A 20,672-nucleotide genomic window follows, 5' to 3' on the forward strand; every position below is an offset into this window, starting at 1 on the left:
CAGAAACTTCTCCCCATTGAATTTGTAAAATACAGGTGAGGGGCAGGCACAGGATATAAGGAGGCCTGTCATTGGAGGAGAAGGAAGGATGGGCGGGAGAGAAGTTTGAAGGAAGAGGAGGAGACTGGAACGGAAAGGAGGAGAGGAGAGGGAGAGAAGCCGTGGCAGGACAATATGGCGGGTGACTTTAAGATTCCACGCTGTACCTTTACGGGTTGTTACAAATGTTCTTAAGGGATGGATGGTACTGGGCTTTGTACGTTTAGGTGGGCAATTATATCTTACCAATTGGGTCAAAGATTATTGTGTTGTGTGTTCTTTTATGTGACGATTTGAGTGTAGCAAAGTGTGCGGTGGCAGGAGACACTGGGCCACCTTAGAGTTGGGATGTTTTTCCGCCAAGATATCTGGCAGATATCTCCGGGCACTGCGGTGCTGGATCTAGTGAGGTAAAAGACAACAATACTTTTTTTTTTATTTTTTATATATTTACAACAACATACTCTTGTAGAGGACCATGTATTATCTCTGTCGTTGATACTGCAATAGTCTTCTACCCATCCCTGTCTGGCAAAGCTTAATTCTTCCTTTCAGAGTGTTCTGTCAAGACTCAACATTCCTTGTGCTCCTGCTTCTCAAACTGTCTCATAGCAGAGCTTCAACCTGATATTCAGCCTCTCTACCTGACCCTCCAAAATCCCATCTTGCATTCCTTTTTCTTTTACTCCATATTTTAGTCCAGCTCCCCACGGAAGTGCATCTCCTGCATCTATATTACCTTTTGAAAGGCTACCAAGTTCATCTCTATTTGGGAAAATTATACAAATTGTCCAAGATCTATGGACATTGTCTTCCCTGACAGATTTCCAGCTCAACTCATTGTCCTGCCTAAACGGTCTCATATTTCGAAACAGCACAACCATTTTGAGCTGTCCATGTGCATTTAACACAATCTTACCTCATATTACTCATTTACTCATATTACTCATATTACCCTTTGTTTTCTACTGTGAGCGCCATGTCCCTAAGCATCAACCATGTGTATTATTCATGGTGATTTCTTTCAGGGCGCTTGTCTATCTCTTAGCAGAAAAGTTGCCCTATAAATATACGGGCCACTGGATTGAATATAGCTCAGCCTAGCATGAAAGTTTAACCAGGCTATTATCCAAAGTGGGAATCAAGAGTCGATTGGACTTTCCTGAAACTTGATCGGGCTCATCTCTAAAGAATAGGTTTTCCTGGAAAAAAAAAATAATAAAGGGAGAGAGGAAGCATGCACGTTCTCTGCAAAATGAACTGTCACATGGCAGATCTCAGCCAGTTTGTCCATCCTAAAATACAAAATTGATGTGAGGCACCCCTTCTAGTTAAAATAGTTGTATAGAAAGACACAGTGCATCCTAGCTACATTTCCCAACTGTTTTGTGACTCCTTCCACTAATCAGGAATCTCCACTAGAAAACGACACCAGGTACATGTCACAGAGGTTGGCCTACTCTCAAGCATGCTGGTGCCTCCCAGGCTCTTTGATCTTCTGTGCCCGTTGTCCCCTGAAAGCAAGCCTTTCCATTCTGTATTTTTCCTCCCAGATCACCCGATACTTCCCAGCAGCCAGGTGTCCCTTTCAGAATGGAGAAGCTGATAACCTGTGCTTTTGGAGCTGACCTTCTGCCATGCTCTCTTGCCATGGGTGTAGGGGGTAGGATTCTTCCCACTGTGTGCGAGAGCCAATCAAACTCGTCTATCGACAAACTAAGGAGGGTCCTGGACAGGATGGACGTAATGGAGGCAGCAGGAGAATAAGTAAATTAACCCTGTGGTAGAATTATCAGAAGATGGAATCTCGCTTTAATGGAGGAGTTTTAGATTGACGGGGGAAAGGGGAAATCTAATTAGTGCTAGTCCTCTGTAGACGTCATGTGAGTAGTTACCTTCACAGCTTTATTGTAAATGCCTTGGGACAAAAGCTATATTTTATGTGACCTTTGTGCTTCGCACTGTGTCTGCCCTTGAATCGAAAATGTATACACCTTTGTGGCTTGACAGCTCCTACAATTGTTTCTGAACGGGACATTTTCTTAGCTTTTGCACTTGATCTCTCTCACTAATTAAAATAGCCAATTAAAAATAGTGGCTCAGAATGTGATTAGTCACTACGGTCCTGTTCATTACTCAGTGGACAAAGTTGGCTTGCTGCCATTGTTCGGATATTTGGGGATCCAAAGACTTGTGATCCAGGTCAGAGAGTACAAGGATTCAACAGACAGCACCCAGGGATAGAAACTCCTCAGCTGGGGCAAACATCTCAGAGGCATAAAATGTTTACCTCCATGGCTGGCAAATAAATTGATAAACATCCTTTGGGTGTGTGTGTGGGGGGGTAGATTTTGCCTAAATCCATCTTAATTTTGATTGAGTTCTTTGGATCTAAGGAGAAACAGGTATAAGAATGCATAACTGATCTTACACTGCTCCTCTGATTCAAATGAACAGTTCCTAAACACTGCCACCACAGATCAGCCCTGAGAGACATGGCAGTGGGATACGGCGAAAGGGAAACAGGGGGGGCTGAGGCTTGGCTTGAATTAATGACCTGTTTGTGATGTTCATCTGAGTACCAACTTATTTCTCCATGTTTCCCAGAACACAGGCAGCCTTCCCATGGCTTGGGTAAGCCCTGTCCTTAAATTCACCCACAGCAAGTAGACTCAATCAGAGTGGCAGTCAGTGACCTGTTACATCATTTTAGACAGTGAGATGGCTGTGAGACAATATTCACCTTGTAGAACACATAGTGCATTTCCACAGAGAACTCCAGAGTCCTCTAGACAGCCTCGATTAAGATCAGAGTATATATGTACCCCTAGTTTAGCTGGCCCTTGGTCCTCCCTCCCTAGGATCAGAGGCAAAAACAAATTAATACACTAATTCAGGCATCCTTCCGTCCACTTTGCAATTAATGGGATGGTGAACTCTCACATTTAAAATGTCTTCCAAGCCAGTGTGTGTTTGCAGCAGAAATTACTGCGAGATGCAACAGGACTTGCAAACCGCACCTTTGCCAGTAAACTAAGAGGGCTGGTTTTTCCCTCCAACAGATCTAGTGAAGGGCCCAAGCAAAGATTTCTCTCAAGCATGGATTCAGAGGAGGACTGAATTTGGGACATGTACAATTGTGCTGGGTGTAGTTGTTTATTATTGTATAATCCGGGACAAATTTGTTTCTTTATTTGAAGGATATGAACCTAATATCCACTTCACCCTGGCATGAATATTAAGTGGGAATAATGCTTGCAGAAGTGCTTGGGAACTGGTAAAAAAAAAAAAAAAACATGCTTCCAGTGAGCTGCCCCCACCCCAGCCCTCCTGCATCTACTTAACCCACTCTGTAAGATCTTAGAGTCAGATTCCCACCGTATGGAATTATCCTCAGCACAGCAGATGGGTTTACAAGTGTCTTGGTCTCTTCGTGTAATTAGCAGCCAAGGAGTCTAAATCTTGCATTGTTTACACGGAGAGTGTTTCTTGCCCGTTCCCACGTCATACCATCTGACACTGTTACCTTTTATAACTGGTGAGTGCAGTTCCTTAACTTTGTGGGATCCTCCGCATACAAACTCTGTTGGACCCGTTCCTTACTGTGGATGGCTACTGTTCTGTAAGATGAGCTCCATGGCTTACAGAAGTTTCTTTATTCATGTTCATTATTTGAATAGTGATTCAGGAAGCCCTCTGAAGTACGGAAGGCAGATGCCACAATTCCATTTACAGGTGAGGAAACTGAGGCACAGTCTGTCTTACCTGTGGATGTTGCTGTAAGAATTAAATGGATCAAAGTGGGTATAGTACCTTATGCTTATAATCACAGCACTCGAGAGGCTGAGGAGAAGGGACTGTCATAAGTGTGAGACCATCCTAGGAAACACAGTGTATTTATAGCCAACCTGGACTGCAAAATGAGACCCTGTCTCATAAAACATACAAGCAAAAATCACATGGCTCGTAGGATTACCAGTTAAAACTCCTTTTTCTTTGGCTGAGTTGTGCTTCCTCCAGAGAATAGTATCCCATACCAGAAAGAGATTCACAGCAAGTTAACAAGGAGCCAGAGAGCGGAAATGAGTTTAAGGGGTTTCCCCAAGACGATGATGCCTGGACCATTGTCCCATGCATCTATGTAGAGCTGTCTATATACACACCCTGTGTGCTGGTGAGGTGGGTGACACGGGGGGTCTGAGAGGCTACCTCTGATCTTAAGGAACTCATTCTGAAGCCGGGAACATGAGGCTAGCATGCAGGATAGTTTAAATAAATAAAGATGATCTTCCAGGAGTATCACAGATCTTACCCTTTGATGGAAAGCCTGACCCCCTTACTCAGGTTCCCAAAGTATAGGCCACAGTTTGATTTGAGCCCAAGCCTCCTTTTAAATGATCCCATTCTCAACTCGCACGGCAATCGCCGGAGTAGGTTCCTTGGCTTGGAGGGCCCGTCTTTATTTTTCAGTGAGTAGGAGAGTGTGATAGTAAGCCGTCCCTTACTGTGAAAAATAGATGAACATTGAAACAATTGTTTCATGCCAGGAGCATGTGGCAAATCACAATTTCCCTCCCCATGGCTGGGAAGAGAAAGAAAGAAGGGAGAGGGCAAGCAATGAATCTCACCCTCGGCGATCTGAAGAACTCCCTGTAGCTTCCATTTTCTTAAGGCAACACCATTTTCCAACAGCACTTCACTGGAGACCAAGTTTTTACTACATGAGCCTTTAAGGGAAACATAACTTTTGCAGTAGAACAATGAAGAAAGAGTAGCAAGATTTATGCCCTTCGGTAGTAATTTTTTGTAGGCTATGGAGTCTTCTTCACAGAAGATGGCTTTTTGGAATTGCTTTCAATTTTTTCTCACTTAATTAAGCCAGAACTTCTTTTAGATTCTCTCCTCTACAGAGGAATCAGCTGATGAGCTTGGGTGGTTGAAGGAGCCTGTGCCTCCTCTCCCTCTGTCCCTGGGAAGAACAGTCTTGCCCAAGACCTAACCATTTTCACAAGGTACTTGCTCTAGTCTCATAAGAATTGACCTATCAAGGCAAGGCAGCCATGTTGCCTGTTCCTGCTGCCCTATTTACCTTGCTCTTAGACAGAGGCTTAATGTGAGACGGTCTATGGAGAATCCATAGACTGGAGCACAGAACTTCAGACATGGGACCTTCTTACACTGCCCTGAGTAGAGTAGAACAGTAAGGAGCCCCTCTACTGTTCTGACATAGGCTGCTAAAGCAGATAGACAGTTGTCGTGTCTGTATAGTCTGGACACTTCCCAAAGTCTTAGGAAAACCACAGCAAAGGAGGATTTTAGATCTGTCATCCAACTTAGGACTAAGCCTAGGAAATGTAATGTAATGTAAATAAATGTTCTTGGGAGAACGGATCTTGCAAACCCCTAATAACAGGAGGTACCATGGCACTGATGGCCAGTTGTATTCCCATGGCCCTTTAGCATGGTATTTGGAGAAGGCAGAAAGAGCAGGCTCTGAGAGTTTATTCTTCTGGGTACCCTTTTATGACCTTGGACCAGTTAAGCCTGGAAAGCTTCATCTGGCTTGTTTCCCCAGGAAAGTGTATTAGTTACAATGTGTGGGGACAATTAGGCCTTTGGCAGTTACAATGTGTGCAGACAATTAGCACTGCTCACTAGTCATCGTCAGTCTTATCCCATGTCACGTGAAGATATAAACACAGTCTAAATAAAACAGGATTGCAAAGATCAATATAGAGAACAAGGTCAAATAACACAAACCATGAAGGTGTAAAAGCTGAAAGTTGGGCTGCCATCTGTTTGTGACATCATGGCTGCCCTCCGGCATCTGGAGTCTAAGATCATCAAAAAGAGGACTAAAAAATTCATCATGCACCAGTCAGACTGATACGCTAATATTTAGCAAAACTGGCAGAAACCCAGAGCTATCAAAAACAGGGAGCAGAGAATATTCAAGGGTCAGATCCTGATGCCAAATATTGGTTATGGGAAACAAAAAAACCAAGCACATGATGCCTAGCAGCTTCCAGAAGTTTCTGGTCCACAAGGTCAAGGAACTGGAAGTGCTGTTGATGTGCAATAAATCTTACTATCCTGAGACTGCTCACAGTGTTTCCCTCAAGAACTAAAAAAACCACCCATTGTAGAAAGAGCAGCACTCTTGGCCATCAGAGTCACCAATCCCAACGCCAGGCTACACAGTGAAGAAAATGAATAGATGGCTTGCATGTGTGTTTTGTGTTTAAATAAAACCACAAAAACTGAAGGAAAAAAGGTGAAAGGTGAGGGTTAATCTCACCTTTACCTCTCCACTGTCTTGGGAGCTAACCTGGACTTTAATGCCTCTCTCAGTTCCCTCTTCTGCTGACACTTCCTTGTCTGCTGCACAGAGAAAACCTATGAGGGACAAACACCAGTTCTCATGTTAAGAGCTCTAGGACAGGTTGGAGAGGTGACAATTTTTAGTTTTTGGTGAATCACTGTCCATTCTCCACAGCCCATCTGTTCATTTTTTTAATTCGTACACACACACACACACACACACACACACACACACACACACACACAACCTACACACAAACACAATTGGTAATTTCCCCTATTACCCTCCCTTCTCCTCCTCTCTTTCCCACTGAAATTCTTTCCCTCCACAAGTCCCATTCCTCTTTAGCAATTTCAGACTCACTCAGTTAAGGTTGCTTGCAAGAGCATGAGTAAAGAGTTACTTACCAGACTACAGATATTAGTGACAAGATCACTGAAGAAAATGACGCCTCCTCTTCTGGAACCCATAGACTGCTCATTGTCCGGTAACAGATGGGGCGACCTCACCAGCCCCTCCACCATGCAGGATGAAATGTTGACAGGGCCCTGCCTGCTGTAGGTCTTCTGCAGGTGACAACAGCTGCAATGAGTTCCTGAGTGAGTACAGCAACTGTCTCATATCTTGAAGAAACTGTTTCACAGCACACACACACACACACACACACACACACACACACACACACACACACATGTACACACACACACACACACACACACACACACACACACACACACACACATTGGGTAGCCTTGGCTCTTACACTCTTTCTGGCCCCTCTTCTGTGGGCCTCAGAGCAGGCGAAATATGTAAGGTTGAACATTCAACTGTCATTTTTTTCTGGGTACTTTGACCAGTTGTGAGACTAACCATCACATTGCTTCTCTGAGAATGCTGAGAGCAGCTCTCACCTCCAAGTGTAAGCAACCATTTTAGAGGCTGCTTCATACTATGCCTGTTTAGCAAAACAACCATAGAAGGTCTTCCCTAGCAGCATGGGCCTGGTTCTCCTCCTTACTACCCAATCTCTCAGTGTTGTGTGGGTGGCATTTCACCATCAAACACCAGAAAGACACATTTATGACATCTGTAAGAACGCAAATACAATTCTGATCTGAGAGATAGAGGGGATGCAAAGAAATTTAATGATCCTCTGGAAGGAGCCCAGCTCCGTGCACTCTGGTAGCCATGGGATTCTGTCATTAGTGTTGCTGTGGGACTCAATGCAGCCATCGGCTTTCAGTGACTCTGCTTTGAATCTGTCTACTCCCTTCTATCCATGTCCATTTCCTTTCCTTAGACAGGTGCTGTCTCCTTTAAAGATTTTCTTGAACAACTGCCATGTTTTTTATGTGGACAGAAGTCCCTGAATGTTCCTTTTAGTCAGTCCAGGAGTTTGCCTGTCATGGATACTAGTACTAAATCCCTCACACCAACCCACCTTGCACAAGGAGAATGTCAAGGCTATGATTGTAAGCTGGTGGGAGTGGTGTCTATGGACCATTTGGCCACCCCTTGCAACAGTGGTTAGAGAAAGACAACTATTCCCATCTTGAACTAAAAAGATTGTGAATGAGGCAGCATCCTGGGGCCTCTGATGCAGAGTTTTCATGCCTTGGTTGGTGAGTATTTGCTACAGTTACATGTGGCTGGAAAACATGGGCCAAGGGTATGGAACTAATTTGGTTCTTCCAACAGCTGCCTCATCACCTTTGTGTAGGGCAATCGGTCTATGGTGGTCCAGCCATGTAGGGCCCTCATGTAAGCTAACTCTGTAGTCCTCTTCTTATAGTCTATCTCCCCACATCACCCAAAGAATCTGAAACAATTTGTGACAAGTAACAGGATTTCAAGAACCGTGTGAAAAACTAACTGTACGGAATTCTGTGTTTTGGAAATCTGCTTTGCAGTGAACACTGAGGTGAGAGTCGTGATTCTAGAGTCTCAGCTAAGGTGTATCAATTCCCACAAATGTGTTGTTTCCATATCAGGGCTGATGCTGAGAAAAATTAACACAATTTGACATGCTAACTCCTTATTTCACAGCAGAGGCTGCCATGGCTCAAGGGAGGTGGGATTACCTCAAGGGAGGTAGGATTATCGAAGGTCAGGGAGGCAGTGATAAAACTGTGGCCAGTCCCCAGTGTCCAGCTTACTCGTGACCCTGCTTTCCCTCCCAGTACTCTGGAGTGCATTGGCAAACAATGAGCAGCAAATTAGAGAAGTGAAAGGGGATAGGGCCTTGGCACACCTAGGCCCTCAGGGAAAGTTCTAGAAGGAAAGGATATATTTCTAATGCATCTTTCCCTGTTCACCTGGAGTCATGCTAATCTCAAAATAAACTCTGTATCAATTGGTGACTGAAAGGAAAGCTGGCTATAGACTATAATCAAGGAGAGTTTGAACAATGGGACTGGGGTGGACATGTCAGGAGAAGATGGTGGGTCTTTATGCTGAGGACATCATCGAAAATGCTCTCCTGCATAGAAGACTAAGAACTACTTGGAGAAGTAGACGGTGATTGAAGACATGATCAGAGTACACATGCACAAGAGTGGTACAAACAGGATGCTCAGCCTAACACAAACTCTTTGGCTGGTGTCCCCACATCCAGAGTACACCTCTCCAGCCATCCCCTAGATCAACTCCATCTTCTGTAAATCTGCAGAGGTTCCGTGACACACAGGCACAAGGAGGTCTTTAATCCTCCCTTCTTACCTTCAGGCAAGAGGAAAGGATCTTACACCAAGCTGAAGCCTGCAGCAGAGGTGGGGAGTGGCTCTCTGTGAATGTGGCACTGCTCCAGCCTCCCCTACACAGTGCTCTGCCTGCTAATTAACGCAGCCGTCCTTCCCCACAGGTGGGGAAGTGGCCTGTGACTGCTGTCTGGCTGTCTGAGGCCAGGAAGGCCTGACCCTGCTACCCACTCAAGGGACACACTTTGGGACTGGGTGACTCCTCAAGAGAAGACCCCTCTGGTCCAGCACCAAGCCTTCCTCCTCCCTCTTGCAGTGGGGGAAAGAGGGAGAGGGCAGGCTGTGTATGGCAGAGAAACTCGGGGGCTGGTTTACGGCAAACAGAATGAGCTGCTTACGGGCTGGTGGTGCTGCCAGCAACCCAGATGGCTCAGAACCTGCTGCTCTTGCTGAAAATTGATTTTGGAGGCAGTGAGGGAAGGAGGAGGGTGGGCAGGGGAAGGGGCTGCAGGGCAGGGGCGGGGGGTGGGTGGGAAGGGTTGCCAAATAGAGGGTGGAATGTATAAGCTCTGATAAAGCCCCCGAGCCAACATTCTCTGGGCAAATAGGGAAAGATCTATGCAGGGAGGACATTTGGTTAGGATTTCTGCCTCTGTGTTCTATTTCCTCGGTGTGTGTGTGTGTGTGTGTGTGTGTGTGTGTGTGTGTGTGTGTGTGTGTGTGTGTGTGTGTGTTCTGATATGCGTGTGCACATGTGGAGACCACAGGTGTCCTCCTCTATACCGTTTTAATTATTATCATTATTATTAATTATTATTGTCATTATCATTGTTACTTAAAATTATTTTAATTAGGATCTGACTTTAAATAGACTGAACTTGTGGTTCAGTCTTCTGAATAGACTTGCTGGCCACTGGTCTTCCAGTCTCCATCTTTCAGCACCAGGGACACAGGTGTGTGTCCAAACCCAGACTTTACATGGGGGTTTGGGATCCTAACTCAGGCCCTCTTTATTTGCACAGCAAGCACTTTATCCACTGAGCCACCTTCCCTGCCCTCTATTTCCTCTATTTCCTGCCTTCTGCCCTTCTTCTTTGGACTTCATGGATATTCCTGGCTATTGTTTTTGTATTATAGGGTAGAGTGGCGTGGGAAAGTATCCTGCGTGGGTGACTTCCACGACCTCCGCTCAGTGTAGTAACCTGAGGATACTTAAGCTTTGATCGCCTGGTTGCGGTGGCTTCTTGAGGACTCTAGATTCTACTCTATATTAATATCTTAAATTACTTCCATTAACAATAGCAGCATATGCTCCTATGACCCTCCATACCCCGCCCCTGCTCTATTATTCCTCCAAGTCATAATGGTCTCTGGCTCCTCCCACCAAGGGAGCAAACACTGATGCTAAAGTGACCATTCTGGGCCATGATTGTCACAGAGTTCATGAGATGGTAAGAGAAAGGGACAAGTTCACCCAGTTCACATGAGGAGCAACATACAATGGGCTGAAGAGGGAAGTAGCCTTCCCCAGTCATGTAAGGTGAGGCTTTTCAGTGGAGAGCATGTCAGAGGCAGGATTGAAATGCAACATGGCTAGATTGGGAATGGATTTTGTTGTTGGGGTTTGTTGCTTAGGCAGTGAGGGCCCAAAGCCTGGAGTGGTAGGTTCAGACATTTCTGTTCTGAGTGAGGGTGAAAGGAAATGCAGATGACCAGTCACAGGCCTGAATATGGCCACACTCAATATCTGTGCTCCCATCTGTAAGATCATGAAAGCACCCGGTTGAGCCAGTCCAGGTACATTGCACTTGGCCTTCCGAGTAGGAAGACTGTTACACAAGGTAGGAGCCACAGAAGAGTCCCATCGACTGTAGATGAGACTAACCAAGATACTGGGCAGGGGGTCAAAACGCCATTCATAAAGGAGAGGAGAAAGAGATGACTTTATCCTTTCTAAACGAAGAAAATGGGCAGGAATGGAATGGGGGCAATAGACCCTTCCATCCAAGTGGCCAGGAACAGTGTCACCTTTCAGACAAGGGTACCCAGCCAGGCAAGCATCAGCCAGCCTTGGGTACACTTCCAGATCTCAATGGCTCCTCCAAAGAACCAGGCAGAGAGCTGAACCCTTCTAGGTTAGAACCAGAGGGATCAGAATGAGAGCTCAGCTATATGCAGTCCATGGCTTTCCCCATTTTACGTGACACGAGGAGTCACAGCACAACCCTGTTTGACATTTCTCACTGCTAAGATGATTGAGTCTGCCTGAACTCTCACGGTGGGAGGCCTAGAGCCCCAGAGCAACAAGGACCATCACCCCCCAAGACACTGGGGACTGGAGAGCTTGACTCAATAGCATGGCTTTCTTCCTTCTACTTATTCTTGCCTAGACAAGATCCTATAGTGTTAAAAAGTAACAATTATTGGCCCTAGCTAAGCCCACAAGGAGGAACACAGCCCTCCTTTGAATGTGTGTGTGTGTGTGTGTGTGTGTGTGTGTGTGTGTGTGTGTGTGTGTGTGTGGTGTTTGTAAAAGGCATGATTAAGAGTTATTAACAGTTACAGAGCTACGGCAAAGCTTGGGACAGGCCACTCCCCCAGAGGCAGGCTGATGCATGTCTCTAGCGCTTGAGTGCAGGCAACAATTTTTAAATCTGGTCCAGGGTGTCAACTTCAATCCTAACTAGTAAGTATTTTTCCCTCCTTTTGGGCTCAGCTCGATCTTGGTAGGAGAAAGGAAGGAGGACTCTACAATGATCCTTCTGCTTCGTTCAGCAGGCACTATCCTTCTTATACCTGAAATGACTTCCCTCCTAGCTGCTTAGAGCCCCCGAGAGGTTTTTCAGGAGCTCAGTGTGCATTCAATCGGTCACCCAGCTTGTGACACTCATCCATGCTGACTCCAAGGGCCACATAGTAGAGACAGAATCAGGTGTGCAGACAACTAGTTTGGGGAGTTTCTCATCCACTGCCCGGCCCCTGATGAGGATCTGACACCTGGAGAAAACATTTGCGCCAATGTCTGGCAACCTGGCTGAGGCCGAACATCACCCAAGCCGGACAAGTGAGATAGAAGTGTCTTTCTCAGCTCTGCTGACCAGAAGGTCACAAACAAACAGCCTATGTACCTGACTTCACTTTCTAGACATTTTGCACCCTAGTGCAAACCAGGTTATTGATTCCATGGCTAAATGATTCTTCTAGAACTCTCCTCTAGATTCATTTGATGAACACACCCATGGTTGGCCATAATGTTTATGGTTACCCAGGAACGGAGAAAGAGGACACAATAGTGTTGAGTTTCCTTTGAGGAAATGGGCATCCAAAAGATGCCTTCCAGAGTATGACGCTGAGATGACGGGTCCTGAGAGGATCTGGCTTTCTGGGAAAATCAGCTATGTGCCTCTCCATTCCCTCCACAAAATACCATGATAGACCAGCTTCCCACTTGGATTCATAATGCAAGCAGGTAAAATATTTGAGAGACTGCCATAGAGAAAATGTCAATCCTGTTATCCCAAATTTTCAAAGAACCCCACTGTTCAGTGTAACGCACTTGGAGATGGCGCCCGTAGACAGTCTATGCGATCTAAATGACAGAAATAGAGCTCTTATATAAAGAGAGCATGGAACTCACCTGACCCTTCCACCACATGAGGACACTATAGGAAACACCCATCTATGAACTAGGAAGTAGGCTCTCACCAGACACCAGATCCTGTGGCATCTTGATAAGGGCTTCTCCAGGCTTCAACATGTAAGGAAGGTATCGCTACTGACTCTGTGCTATTCCGTGTGTGGGTTTCTGTGATAGAATCCCAGGCCTACCAACACAACAGATCTGTCACCCCGTGTCTAGCAAGCCTTAGAACATGCTTACTCTTCCCTGACTCAGTTTCTCACAAAACCCCCTTGCAAGCTGACCTTGAATCTGAGCTCTTCCTTAATTCACCACTTTCTGCTGTCATCCATATTTCATATGCAGCTCTTTGGGAAACTAGAACTCCTCTAGATGCAGGGAAGAGGGTTTTCCTGACAAGTGGCTGAAAAAGAATTGGGGTAGAGGGGCTGAAAAGGGAGTTAAAGAGTAATCACATTTGGGTCTTATCCCTGAGTTGTTGAAACTGTTTTTAGCCTTTTCCATAAAAGATGCCAGCTCAATGATCCCCTAGGAGAGAGTGAAGCATCTACGCACACCTCAGCCTTCCAAGGGATGGAGTTCAGGAAGAGCTGGACAGCAGGCATCCCAACACTCTGAAAAAGCCACAGCAGAATAGTTGGGCAGCCTGGGGCAGTGGGAGGGGACTAAAGTGGGTTATCCTTCACCCTAGTTTGCAACACTTTCCACTCTGAGTAGCCATGGAAATAAAAGAATCATCTAGAACATCCTCGGTTTCTCATTTTAAAATACCAATGATGCCATATTAAAAACACTCATTCTGAGGATCTGTTATTGCGGTCATTAGATGGTTTCTGAAGGTGAGAAATCTTTACAGTCTTCTAGACCGACCACAAGGCTCTGGCATCTTCTGCGTGTTTCTTTTGACATATAACTAGAATTGCATTTCAGATTCATGTTTGGGTTCTGGTTTCCCCAGGAAAACTTATGCTGACACCCTTTAAACCTTTCTAGACACCCGAGCAGCTGGAGAACATGGCCATCCTGTTAGGTGGATGGATAAGCCAGAGCCTGAGCCAAAGTCTTTGGAACCAGCAGAGAGGATCCCAAACAGAAATCATTGGTGGGTAAACCACATCCTAATGTCCCAGCTTTTCATTGGATCAAAGTGTCCTACAATTATTACTTTTGTGCAAATCTGAAATGCACTTTAAAGCCCATCTCTTTCCCCAGAAAATTCATTCATTCATTCATTCATTCATTCATTCTCCGTGTGTGTCTGTATGTGTGTGTGTGTGTGCATGTGTGTGTGTGTGTGTGTGTGTGTGTGTGTGTGTGTGTAGGTGCCATGTGTGTGGAGGTCAGATGTCAACCTCAGTTCTTGCGTTTCAGGTGCCATCTACCTTGTTTTGGAGGGCAGGGTCTCTCACTGGCCTGGTTAAGGTAGGTTGAATGGCCAGAAAACTATAGGGATCAGCTTGCTTCTGCCTCACAACTCTGGGATGAAAAGAACATACCATCCAAAATAGTTCTCTTATATAGGTTCTAAGGATTGAACTCAGGTCTTGGGGCATGCACAGCAAGTACTTTACCAACCAAGCTATCACCTGTGCCCTTAGATACATTTTTGACAAAGGAAAGAAAACCAAGTGGCCTCGAGGAAGGATCTGCACCAAATCCATGTCTCAGCTGTTGTGGTGTCTCTAACATTGGTTTCTTTCATGTCTGAGGCAGATCTCTTTCAGAGAAATTCTCTCACAGCACCTGCTGCAGAGACTCTGAGATTTACAGCACATCTCCGGTCTTCACATTTGATTATAGCTTCAAGTCTTACTGGCGATATAAAGCAGTTAATTTTTCTGCAAAGTGTGCTCTGTAGCAGGGCATTGGGCTAGGGAAAGACCCACCAACAAACAAAGAATGTGCGCTGCTGTCACTGAGGACCAGTAGCCAGCAGAGGTGCCTCCACCATGCTCTGTTCCTCTTGCGTGATTAGCATGCGCTCTGCGTCCCTCAAGACGGCATGAGCTTCAGTGTATCTTTGAGTGATCTACGAGCTGTCACTTGCACTATTAACAGGCATTCTTCATTTTAGCAACCTCAGCATATTTAGTTCCTCTTCTCTATGATCACTGTTCTGGCCTTCATTAATAACCACTTCCAAACTCTTCCTGAGCCCTCCCGGGAAGTTTTCTCGTGTGCTGTCTTCATGGCCCACCAGGGCAAGACTCTGGCCAGGATGATGAAAGGCCAACTTCTGTCCTGGAAGGAAAGCTGCTACCAGGTGGCTTGTGAAGCTCAGGACATAGGACAGTTCCCCTCCATCTCAGTGATCTTCCATTGACTTCTGTTATTGAGCAGTTTGTTAGGAGACAGACGTGTACGAGGATCCTGTGTTTTGGAGGGTGTCCATTGCTGAGAAAGGTGTTGTCAGTTCTTTGGATCAGACTGAGGAAGAAGAAATGGATAGAGATGGAGCAAGCTCTGCCTTGTTGATGCCTTTGCTTAGCACGAATAAGGAGGTTCAAATAACAACATGCAGAAAAGGGTCCCAGAACAGGGATTAACCTGCTACTCATGGATGATTTTAGGCGTGACAGAGCCTGTTGGAACATTTCAAAGAATGTCAACAAGTAATAATGAAACCTCCCCCATTCTCCATGCTCTTCCAATTGAAATACTCTGTCTAGTGACTCCCTGCCAGAGTCTCCCATCATTATAGAGAGGGAGCCCTATGCTCCCCACCATGGATTTCTCTTATACTCCTGGTTCCATGGGCTTTTCCACTTACTATGAATGGATGATGGGATGCAGAGGAAACATCCTTCTAAACTGTTCTGGATTAGTTAACTCCTGCATGTCCCCACAATGGACTTGCCAGCTGTAGTCTGATCCAGACAATTCCTTGGCATTTGAAGCTCTCTGTTCACATCATATTAATCCAGCCTTTGTTCTGAAGAGGCTGCTGCCATGCCCACACTTGGGTGTTCTGTATTGGGATGGTTCCCTTTCATCTCTCCTGTCTCAGTCAACCAGAAGCCTCTCTATCTTCCCTGGGGAGCCTTTCTCCTGGATTCCATCTCACCGTCTTCCTCTTGCTAGGTTCCTACAACATAAATGGAGTGTTGTCCCTTTCACTGCCCTGTTGTGATCAGTGCTGTAGCACACCTTGGCTGCCCTTAAGACAACACAAAGGGCAGGTCACTGAAAACCTCATAGATGGGTGTTCTATTGGTGACATGGGAGAGAAGAATTCAGAGAGAGAGAGAGAGAGAGAGAGAGAGAGAGAGAGAGAGACAGAGAGAGACAGAGACAGAGACAGAGACAGAGACAGAGAGATAGAAACAGAAAGAGAAGACAGAGAGACAGAGAGATAGAAACAGAAAAAGAGAGACAGAGAGACAGAGGCAAACAGAGAGAGACAGAGAGTCAGAGACAAAGACAGAGACAGACAGAAAAAGACAGAGAGAGAACCTGAAGAAGAGCCCATGGGTTAGCCCAGTTGCATTCCTCACATCCTCCATTGGAAGGTAGTGGCTGAGCCAGCTGTGACCCGCTCAGAACCTCTAGTGGCCTCAGGAACATAACTTGAGAGGGCATCTGCAGATGACAACTCTGTCACCCTGCTTTCCTTGTCGAAGGAATCAGAGACACTCTGTGGCACTGCATTTGATCTCCCTTTCTAACTCCAGCTATTTTCTTTGCAAACAATGACCAAAAAAGAGATAGATATATCCATGAACCAGAGGGAAACAACAAGCCAATTCGGAGCCAACTTTGGTCAAGGAAATGGTACAATCTCCCTGTAATGTGATTAAGTCAAAATTACTTCCAAACGGAGATGTAATTATGACAGCAACCTCTTTGGGGGCAGACTGAGATTTATTCTCTTTTGGAGAGCCAAGACCGGATTTAGCTTTTCATGAGCCTGGGGCAGCAAAGATATGGGGCGACTGGGAATGTTTTCTTTCATAGAGAAGCATTCCAAGCAAAGAAGAAAGCTGAAGATGGTCTAAGGAAAGCTGTGCTGACAGGGTAGCCTGGGAAAATGAGCTGTGGTTCCAACCCTTCAGGTACAAGGAATGGGCAAAAGCACCAGAAGAACTCTCCTCTGTGACCAACCCTGGAGAGTCCATGGTTCTGAGAACAGATTCAATGATATTACTGTACATAGGCCGTGTGCAGAATGTTTTCAGAACTACTGCACTAGCCAGTGTGACACTATATTGATGCAAAGATAAAGGGGATCCCAAAAAGGAGCTTCTGATATGGAATACTTATTAGGAGCTTGGAACTAGACCAAACATGTACCACTTATGATCTCATCCTTGCAAGAGCCCAGTGGCTTGTGTGCTCTGCCCATTCTACAAGAGGAGAAATAGCCTCAGAGATGCAAATTGACTCAGAGCACCCACTACATAAAAGACAAAGTCAGGATGCTGTGCTGCGCCTACATCCTGCTATCTTGTGCCTCCTGATCCAGTCCTTCAGACCACATGGAAATGGGCCCAAAGTTCTAGGTCTTCTTGTGCTATGTGTATGCCTCCATCAGCATTCATTAGACTTGACTCCAATTGCTTATTTGCTTTTCTTTTGCCAGGCAGACAGCAAGTGGTCTAAAGTCACTGGACTCGGGCATTTAGCAAGATGATTGCTCTCCTGTGTGAGGCCCTACAGAAAGAAGACCAGAGAAAAATATCTGGGTACTATTAATTTAAGAACACTCTCAGGGTTGTGCTAATGGAGGAAGACCGGCAGGCAGACATCCAACAATCAGCATTTGTCAGATCATGAAAAGAAAAAAAAAAGAAAAAAAAATAAAGAAGGAAAGACAGAAGCAAAGGAAGGAAGAAAGCAAAAGAAGGAAGGAAGAATCTTTGGAGTGTACATTGTAACTCAGAATTCATGTCCCTGAAGGGAAGAGAGCTATAAGCTGCCTTTGGAGCAAGATAGGATAGAATTTTAAGCTTTCAGGTCTTCCTGATCCTACCATACAAGGGCAAATCTATAAGGAGTGAACAAACTAGTGGCACAGCAGTCAGAAGCTGGGAATTTGGGACGCAGAGCTATGTGAGAGGGGCACTGAGCTTCCAAGTACGGATAAAAGCTTGATACTGAGCGTGACTTCAATCATGGTTTCTTTTCTCCTAAACTGCCTGCCCTTCCAGCAAGGGTAGTACGTCTCGCCTATTTTTCATTTCCCCATCTCTTTCCTATTGCTATTCCTAGACACTTTGGATATCTAACATTCACACCTCACTTGACATAGTAATTGCTGACCAATGTATGGAGAACCCAGGACAGTCAACTAGTAAGGAAAGTGACAGTGCTTCTCATACCCTTGAGGAGGTTTCAGCATCCCGTAGTCTAGAAACCAAGCATGCCCTTGAGAAAACTCAAGTGCACAATCCATCTCTGTGGGAGTCCTGAAAATATCCATCCCTCCCCATTTTCTTCTAATCCAGGCTTAGAACAATAGTGGTGGGAGCAGTGACTTGTATGCAGGTAGCCTGTTTCAGGTCAGTGGTGTCAAGTATCAGGTGTTGGGACTAGGGATAGAGACATAGGTTTGAGAGGAAAGCAGGACCAGAGTTCATGGCTTGTCCTATTAGAATTTTCCCATTGGAATTATCCACCTGGGGAATCAAGTAGGGAAATATAATCTGCCATCTTCTTCTTCCACATCTTGGAGGATAACCATGCTATAGTCTCTGAATTCTAAACAAGAATCTCAGGTCCTACAGAGTGTTTATTTCCAGGAACTGGTTACAACAGCAATAGGCCTAGGTCATGTGGTAGAGGACTGGAGGTAGCCAGTGAAGGTTCTGTAGATTGCTTGAGAATCTGCCCATGGCTGAGACTTCCACTTCTGTGTCTGGATCTGGAGTTCACTATGAACAGAATGGAGGAGAGCTTGCCCACTGACTTGGCTGATTTAGAGAAGCTGAAGGGGCTGCCTCACAGAAGAAGAAGCCAGATTGGTTGACTGACACTCTCCATAGAGGCTGTGTTTGGAGATTCAGCCACTAAATTATTTTTCAGAGTTTCCAGGGTTCTTAAGAAAGCCTTTTGCACAGCCTATCCTTTCTGAAGTCCCAGCCCAAGAACCAACCTTATATTCAAATCCAGCTACCCCCTGAAGCAGACCATTCAACCATTTTCCCCTCCCATCTATGGGTCTCACTGTGTACACTGCAAGAGGGTGGACCAGCCTTGGGTGTGGGGGGGAAAAGGGAGGTCTGTATCCCCAGGCAAGTCCACAGAGACTGCCTCAGCTTCCTAAAACATTGGCAATTGGGAGCAAGAGCAGGGAGGTGGCTCTGGTGAACAGAGAGTGGATATGGTCAGTTGGAAGAGTTAGCAAAGAAGAGAACAAAGGGGTGCGGAAGGTCTCATTGGAGGAGACACTGGAGGATGCTAAAGCCAGGTCTTCCTCCTGGGGTGGCAGGGGATTACAAACCTTTTGAACTGGATAAGAGCCAAGCTGCCCCCTGTGCCTAACAGCTTTGCTTCCCAGCAGGGGTTTGGCAACAGGACAGAAGCTCTTCTTCCTTTTTCCTGGCACCATTAGCCTATATCAATGGGTATCTTCCTCTAAGACAGGAGTCAGGAAACCCCCTGAAACAAAGTCACTTGTGCGTGCATGGTCTCCGTTCTGCCAGAGTTACAGTTGATCCAAGGATGCTGTAACCTTCTCCTACTCCACTTCTAGCCTCAACCCCTGACACTCGAAGTATCTTTTCTAGAAAACGATCATAGCTTCCTATTGTCCTCTTTGTTGATGTCTCTTTAGTTTTAGTTACTTTTCAGGCCATGTGATGGAATAGAAGAATCACCATACGTGTGTGTCCACCTGCTGGCCTTGAGAGCCTGAGAGTTTCCTTCTTTCCTGCCTCCTCCCAGCCTTCCCTTCCAGCATCCTGTAACTGCTGTGTGACCATGCACTCTATCCACCAGCCAGGAGGAACTGTGCATGCTTCCTGCCTCTCATCCCCCACCTTCCTTCCTGGCAAGATGCCTCAGAACCTACAACAGCCATTAGGATAGCTCAGTTCCGGACCCAGATAGTTCATGGTAAGGTTTTGTCTTGAGCTCTAGACTCAGAAGCGGGCCTATCTGTAATGAATGAAGACTAAAAGGGAGAATCAGGTTCTCGTTTACACAGAATAGAGCCAGATGTCCATACAGGCAGGTTATACGTGATGGATTCAACCAACTGAAGGATGAAAATATTTTGTGGGTGTCCATACTGATTACATTTAGATTCTTTTTCCTGGCGAATGCTTCCTAAAGTGTTTATGTTGTATTGGATATTACAGGTAATCTTCATATGATTGGAAGTGCATAGTAATAATTTATACCACAGAGTTGCTTGTACATCCACACTAACTGCAGCATTCTTCACACCAAAGACGGTATGGAATCAGCGTAGTTGTCAGTCAACAGATAAATGGGTAAAGAAATGTGGCACATAGATACAATGGAGGGTTTTGGGGGGGGATAAAAAGGATGTTATGTCAGTTGCTGGGAAATTGTAACTGGAGATTACATTAAGTGAAAGAAGGCAGACAAAAAAGACAAATGTCACATATTTCTCTATTTGTGAATCCTGGTTTTTATGTAGACTTATAAAGCCAATTATATACTCATATATGGCTATATATTTCTATGTCTGTATCTAAGGAAATGATGGAAGAGAGGAGACTCACAGGGAACAAGGAAAGGAAAGGGAAGGGAAAGGGGGCAGAGAGGAAGATAGCCAACACTCATGATACACTTAAAAGAAGTTACCTTTATAATATCTATCATTGAATACAATGATTATGTACCAAGAAACATGTTTTAAACCATGTAAAAGTGCATAGGAGGATGTGTGGAAATGATATGCAAGCATCACCTCATTTCTATGGGGAACTTGAGCATCTATGAAGTTTAGTATCTACACATGATCTTTAGAAGCAATGCTCACAGGATACTAAGAGGCTGCTGCCCTAAT

At 45.4% G+C, this 20,672-nt stretch overlaps 1 pseudogene; it reads left to right on the top strand.

The window, feature by feature from the left end:
- The first annotated feature begins 5,848 nt into the window (after nt 1-5,848).
- On the top strand, nt 5,849-6,167 carry LOC147995067 (large ribosomal subunit protein eL32 pseudogene; annotated as a pseudogene).
- The last annotated feature ends 14,505 nt before the right edge of the window (nt 6,168-20,672 follow it).

This window comes from Rattus norvegicus, chromosome 4, assembly GCF_021556685.1.
Source record: "Rattus norvegicus strain SHRSP/BbbUtx chromosome 4, alternate assembly SHRSP_T2T, whole genome shotgun sequence".
Lineage (NCBI taxonomy): Eukaryota > Metazoa > Chordata > Mammalia > Rodentia > Muridae > Rattus > Rattus norvegicus.